The sequence below is a fragment of the Gekko japonicus genome, unplaced genomic scaffold (assembly GCF_001447785.1).
Source record: "Gekko japonicus isolate JY-2015 unplaced genomic scaffold, Gekko_japonicus_V1.1 scaffold2437, whole genome shotgun sequence".
Taxonomy (NCBI): domain Eukaryota; kingdom Metazoa; phylum Chordata; class Lepidosauria; order Squamata; family Gekkonidae; genus Gekko; species Gekko japonicus.
In genome coordinates, this window is record NW_015176048.1 from 257206 (window position 1) to 264658 (window position 7453).

Below are 7453 nucleotides of genomic sequence, written 5' to 3' on the forward strand. Positions count from 1 at the left end.
GCAAGGTCTCTTGGCCCGAACACGTGACAAGCTAAAGGGCATCCAAAGACCTTCCAAGTCTACTGTGGATTTGAACGCAGACCTCCCAGGTAATAGCCCAACACTCTGGCTCTTGAACTTAACTGACCAACAACATGAATGGGGGCAAACAGGGTGGGGTTCATTCATGGGGATCAGTCACGGCCCCAGGTGCGAGTCTCAAGTGGCTAGAAAAGGATTTATTTGGAACTTTATACACAATTGAAAAAAGATGTGCCACAAAACCTTTGGCACATTTAATGAAGCCCAACTCATAAATGCAACAAACATGAAATTGAGCCAACTTCAGAGGACGGCGGAAGACAGGAAGGCCTGGCGTGATCTGTTCCATGGGGTCGCGAAGAGTCGGACTCGACTGTGCGACTGAACAACAAAACAAACTCATAAAATGGCTTTCCTCTTTCCTTCAGAGTCGGGGACAAAGGGTGACACTGGGGAAGCAGCTGTCCCGAAGGCACCTGCTGGTTCGCAGAGCACCCCAAGGGGCAGTACTCTCCCCAGTGTTATTTGACATCTATATGTGCCCCCTTGCCCAGACTGCCCGGAGGCATGGCCTGGGTTGTCACCAGTATGTGGATGACACCCATCTCTCTGTGTGATTCGGCCGCCAGTCTGACTCTACCCTGGAAGATCTGGACCTGGCACGACAAGCCGTGGGTGGTTGGCTTAGACTGAGCCGGCTGAAATTGAATCCGACGAAGACCTAGGTCTTGACCCTAAGTCGGGGTGGCCCGGGGTTAGGGATCCCACTACCAGACTTTGACGGGGCGCTGTTGGTGCCAGTGCTGGAGGTTAGGAGTCTGGGAGTGCTCTTGGATGCCTTCCTAACGATGGAGGCCCAAGTAGCAGCTGGTTCCCTTCCTTGAATGCAATGATTTGGCAGCTGGTTCACTTCGAATGCAATGATTTGGCAATAGTGATCCATGCGATGGTTACCTCGAGACTAGACTACTGTAATGCTCTCTATATGGGGCTGCCCTTGACCAAAATCCGGAAGCTTCAGCTGGTGCAGAAGGCTGCAGCCAGGCTGCTTTTGGGCCTCCCCATGCAGGAGCATATCCAACCTGCGCTAAAAACACTGCACTGGCTGTTTATAGCATGCCGAATTCGCTTCAAGGTGCTGGTTCTGACCTTTAAAGCCCTCTATGGTCAGGGGCCTAGATACCCGAAGGACCGCCTTTCCCCACATGTTCCGCAGAGAGCACTGCCTTCAGGGTCTCAAAATAGTCTGGCCTTTCCAGGTCCCAAAGATGCTAGGCTGGCTATGACCCAGGCCAGGGCCTTTTCAGTGGCGGCTCCGGGCCTGTGGAATGAGCTCCCAGAAGACATGCGGGCCCTGCAGGACCTTTTACAGTTCAGCAGATCCTGCAAGACAGAGCTCTTCCGCCAAGCATTCAATCAAGGGGCCGCACCGTAGGACCCTGTGCCCTGGCATGACCACCACAGCCTGTGCATCGCTGGAATGAAAGGACCGGGATAGTTTTAACACCAATGCTGATTGGAACCCCCCCCCCCTTAGGATTGATCTGCTATTAAGGCGATCTGTTATTTCTCTCGCCATCCCTATATAACATTGCACACTAGCACTTTATGGTTGGTTTTCATAAATGTATTGTTTTAGCTTTTAAAATTTTTTATGTAAGCTGCCCTGAGCCTTGGCGGGGAGGGTGAGGTATAAATTGAATAAATAAAATAAATAAATAAAATTAAAACCCTCGCAAAGCACAGAAAACACAGAGTCTTATTTACCTGCTACAAATAATAATCTCTTTAATGAGCTATGACCTTTCATTAGCTGGGTTTTGTTTTCTTTGATTCATAAAGAAACATTTAATCTAGCGTTGCCAACGGCCCGGAGGGGAAAAGTGTCCTCTCCCTTTAACAGAGGGGTCAGTGGGGAAGACACCTGGAATCGAGGAATTTGTGTCCCACAAGGTTCACCTTCCAACTCCACAAATACCAGCCCATTATACTGGGGGGTTCTGACCAGTGTTCCCTCTAAGCTGAGTTAGTGTGAGCTAGCTCACAGTTATTTAACCTCCGACTCTCACATTTTTGTCTTAGCTCAGGAAGGAGGGCTCCAGAGCCGACTAATTTATGCAATAGTCAAATCGCTCACTCACAACTTTAATGCCAGTAGCTCACAATGTAGAATTTTTGCTCACAAGACTCTGCAGCCTAGAGGGAGCATTGGTTCTGACTCCTTAGAACTTACTGAGTTCCTAGGTTGGGGGACCCCAGTTTCTCTTTTGAACCCAAATTAATCCTATTGCCAGAGCTCTTAGGGCTTTAAGGCAGTGACACCCCAAAAAGATCACAGCAGGCAGGACTGGGGAGAGATTAGGGCCATGCAATGCCTGTCTAGACCTGCTTGTCAGATAAAATCGTTTGTGAATTAAGGATATCAGCTGGCAACACTATGATTATGCCAGTAGCAGAGGTAGCTATGCTGGTAGCAGTAGATATCTATTACCCTCAACTTGTCTATTTCATCACAGGATTTGGAAAGGAAATGTTTTTGCCGGTCTTGTAGATGTCTGAAAGAGCTAGGTTGGCAGATAACCTGAGATAGCGAGTTACACAGGGGAAGGGCAACGACTAAGAAGGCCCTCCTTTGTGAACCTCCAACACCTGGGCGTCTGAAGAAGACCCTCATCACAAGCAGCTATAGGAATGTTTCACCCTCATATGGATTCTCTGAAGAACGAGAAAATCGGATTTGTGCCTCAGTCCCTTGTCACACTCTGAGCATTTATGAGGTTCCTCCCTTCTGTGGCTAAAGGAGACATGAGCTGATCCTGAATCTCCTTCCACTGGCAGAGCACATTCTTGCTTTCTTCCCTGTGAGATCTACTTGAGGGCTTCAAATATGGCTAAAGCTTCTCCCACAGTCTCTAGGGTTGCGGTGCTCATCTCCGTTTCAAAGCCGAAGAGCCAGCGCTGTCCGAAGACGTTTCCGTGGTCATGTGGCCGGCATGACTAAACACCAAGGCGCACGGAACCCTGTTACCTTCCCACCGAAGTGGTACCTATTTATCTTCTCCTTCCACTGGCCGAGCACATTCTTGCTTTCTTCCCTGTGAGATCTACTAGAGGGCTTCAAATATGGCTAAAGCTCCTCCCACAGTCCAAGCTTTTACCACCCTGCTTCAGCAGGGTAGGGCAGGGTATAAATTAGAAAATAAATAAAAATAAATAAATACGTTAAGATTTCTGTGTGTAGATTTAAGCATTCTAAAACAGCTTCTATAGTTTCAATGCTTTATATGGTCTGTAGTTATCTTTTACGTGTGAAAAAAGAAAAAAGCTCTTCTCATGGGTTAAGCAGTCACATGGTTTTTCCTTGGGTGGGTTCTTAGATGCTGTAGAAGATTTCCACACTGAGTCTTAGATGCTGTAGAAGATTTCCACACTGAGTCTTAGATGCTGTAGAAGATTTCCACACTGAGTTTTTCAAAAGGTTTTTCCTCTGTGTGGGTTCTTAAACACCAATGAAGACTGCTACTGTTACTCCATCTCTTTCAACAGTCTGAGCACTAAAAACGTTTCTTCCATGTGGGTTCTTAGGTCCTGTTAAAGATGGAAACTTGAGCTTTGAAAATGGAGTCAATCCCTGTATAAGAAGTATAAAAAATTTAAATATCAAGACTTTTTAGATGAAAAAGGAGATTTGAATATAGAGGATATCTTAAATGATAAAGACATAGGTATGACTTGGTGGGAAAAGAGGCAATTAATATCATGTTGGATGACAGATAAGAAAAAGGGGTTCTATGATACCCTAACTGAATTAGATAAAATATGGACAGGAAGTGAAGTGAAATTTATAAAAAGGGCATATAACTATTGGCTTGAATGGAAGATGCAGGACGAAGAGGTCAAACCATGTATGATTGCATGGGCCAGAGATATAGGTCACATACTCCCTCTAGAGCAATGGGAAAAGGTCTGGGGAAAAAATATAAAATGGGTTAGAGCAGTTTCCTTCAAAGAAAATATTATTAAAATGTTCTATCGATGGTATATATCTCCAGTAAGGTTGAACAAATTTGATAAAACAATTGAGAAATTATGTTGGAAATGTAAGCAAAAGGATGGGACTTTTTACCATTTATGGTGGACATGTTATAAGACTAAAAAGTATTGGAAAATGGTAAAGGAAATGGTGGAAGAAATAGTAGGTAGAAAAATGCCATTTGAACCGGAATGTTTTTTATTGAACTTCATCCCGGAAGACCTTAAAAATAATGAAAGTTATCTAGTGATCCATATTATTACGGCAGCTAGGATCTTATATGCAAGTAAATGGAAACATCAGGATACCCCTACGAAAGAAGAATTGAAGACAAAATTATTAGATCTAGCAGAGTTAGAGAAACTAACCTTTTTTCTGAGGGAAAAAGGTTGGGAACAGTTTGAAAAACTTTGGTTAAAGTTTTATAGATGGATAAGTCAGAAGGGATAATGAAATTTAAATAGAAGGAATGTATCTAAGTTCACTATATTTAAATCTTTATGAACGGAATGATTAGTAAAGAGCTACTTTAGAAAAATGAATTGAAATGTTCTAGATTGGATAGGAAAAGAAAGAGCAATATCTGTAAGAATGCTGGGAATCTTTTTGCAAAAGTAGATGTAAATACGAGCAAAGTATTTATTTATTTTATTTTTTTTATTTTTTTTTACTTTTCATTTGCTGAAAAACCAATAAAGAATATATTAAAAAAAAAAAAGGCTTTCTACACTCTGTGGGTTCTCTGATGCTGTTGAAGATAGCCACTCCTACTGAATTTCTTTCCACACTCCGAGCATTCAAAGGGTTTCTCCCCAGTGTGGGTTGTTTTGTGCCGTTGAAGAGTGCCACTCTGACTGAATCTCTTTCCACACTCTGAACATTCAAAAGGATTCTCCCCTGTGTGGGTCCTTTGATGACACTGAAGCCCGCTACTCCGACTGAATCTCTTTCCACACTCTGAGCATTCAAAAGGTTTCTCCCCTGTGTGGGTTCTCTGATGGAGCATTCAAAAGGTTTCTCCCCTGTGTGGGTTCTTTGATGCAGTTGAAGAGTTCCACTCTGACTGAACCTCTTTCCGCACTCTGAGCATTCAAAAGGTTTCTCCTCTGTGTGGGTTTTTTGGTGCGCTTGAAGATTGCCACTAAACCTGAATCTCTTTCCACACACTGAACACTCAAAGGGTTTCTCCCCTGTGTGGGTTGCTTGGTGCAGTTGAAGAGTGCAACTCTGACTGAATCTCTTTCCACACTCTGAGCATTCAAAAGGTTTCTCCCCGGTGTGTGTTCTTTGGTGCTGCTGAAGAGTGCTACCACTACAACTGAATCTCTTTCCACACTCAGAGCATTCAAAGGGTTTCTCCCCTGTGTGAGTTCTCAGATGATATTGAAGTGCGCCATTCTGACTGAATCTCTTTCCACACTCTAAGCATTCAAAAGGTTTCTCCCCTGTGTGGGTTCTCTGATGCTGCCGAAGAGTGCTGCTCTGAATGAATTTCTTTCCACACACTGAGCATTCAAAAGGTTTCTCCCCGGTGTGTGTTCTTTGGTGCTGCTGAAGAGTGCTACTCTGACTGAATTTTTTTCCACACGCTGAGCATTCAAAAGGTTTCTCCCCTAAGTGGGTTGTCAGATGCTGTTGAAGACTGTCACTCCTACTAAATTTCTTGCCACACTCTGAGCATTCAAAAGGTTTCTCCCCTGTGTGGGTTCTTTGGTGCAGTTGAAGATTGCCACTCGTACTGAATCTCTTTCCACACTCCGAGCATTCAAATGGTTTCTCTCCTGTGTGAGTTCTCTGATGCTCTTCAAGATTGCCACTCCTACTGAATCTCTTTCCACACTCTGAGCATTGAAAAGGTTTCTCCCCTGTATGAGTTCTCTGATGCTGATGAAGATTGCCACTTGTACTGAATTTTTTCCCACACACTGAGCATTCAAAAGGTTTCTCCCCTGTGTGGGTTCTCTGATGCCGTTGAAGATTTTCACTCTTTCTAAATCTCTTTCCATACTCCAAGCATTCAATAGGCTTCTTCCCTATGTGGGTTTTTAGATGCTCCTGAAGACTGCAGCTCTGACTGAATTTCTTTCTGCACTCTAAGCATTCAAAATGTTTCTCCCCTCTGTGTATTCTTTCGTGCACAAGGAGCTGTGATCTATTTTCGAAGTACTTTCCACACTGAATAGATTTACTTGTCTTCATTATCGTGTGCTTTTGAAAATGCATATTATGCTTTCTTTCATCTCGCATCTCGACCATACAGCCGCCTTTCTTTCTCTTAGGTTTAACTTGATTCCTGATGTCTTCTTTCAAGTCTCCATTTTTAACTCTATCTGGCATCTGCTGATGAAGTTCCTCACTGTCCTCATTCCTCTGATCATCCTCTGCTGGAATAAACAGAGAGATCCAGTTATCACCTGGGAGGCTGGTAAGGCCCAAAGGCATCTACGTGACTGCAACAGTAAAGGATAGAAGGCCCTCTGGTCACATCCAACTCGGCTGTTCTTAACCTCCCCTCCACCTTTCCCCAGAATATCTAACCTCCCCTCTCCTCAGTAGCCACAGCCCAGCTCTTGCCCAGAAGGCATTTCTGAGCCTCCAGATTTCAGGGCCCCAGAAGCGCTCCCTCCATCCCTCCCTCCTTACCCAGCAGGAAGTATGATTGTACCGAACCAAATGTTGCTCAGAAGTGATTCAGAAATCCTCTATGGCCATTCCTTGCCTGTTCCCTTGACATATTGGTGCAGGATACTCACTCTCGGCCAGCTCGCTTGGGAAGGAGATATGTTCTCGAGAACCTCTTGAGGAACTCTCCAGCCCTTCTTTGGATGCAAGGCCGTTGTCTGTCTCCACCATAGTTTCTCTTATACTTCTGGCTTCTTTTGCAGAGAGAGAGAGAGAGAGAGAGAGATCATTCTGATATGGGGAAGGAAAGAAATTCAAGAGTAAAAATTCTTCTGGACCATAGTCAAAGCCCACAAACCCAACAAGTAGAAAGGGAATGGATCTGTGAGGCAAAGCACCCTAGTTCCCCCAAGGGCTAACGTGATAATTAAGTGGCCTGGTCCAACTTGCAGGTATCACCATCAGACGTTGTTTTTCCAAGCTAAAGAGCCCCCGAGTGCTTTAACCTTTCTTCATAGGAAAAATGTTCCAACCCTTTGATCATTCTACCTGCCCTTTTCTGCACTTTTCCCAATGCTATAATATCCTTTTTGAGGAGTGGTGACCAGTGGTGACGGCTTCAAAAGGGAATTAGATAAGCATATGGAGCAGAGGTCCATCAGTGGCTGTTAGCCACAAGGTATAGATAGGGGCTCTGGGGCAAGTGATGCTCTGTCTTCTTGGTGCTTGGGGGGGGGTCAACAGTGGGAGGGCTTCTAATGTCCTGGCCCCACTGGT

At 44.6% G+C, this 7453-nt stretch overlaps 1 pseudogene; it reads right to left on the reverse strand.

Moving 5' to 3' along the window:
* Positions 1-4793: 4793 nt before the first annotated feature.
* Positions 4794-6253, reverse strand: LOC107123430 (annotated as a pseudogene).
* Positions 6254-7453: the final 1200 nt, after the last annotated feature.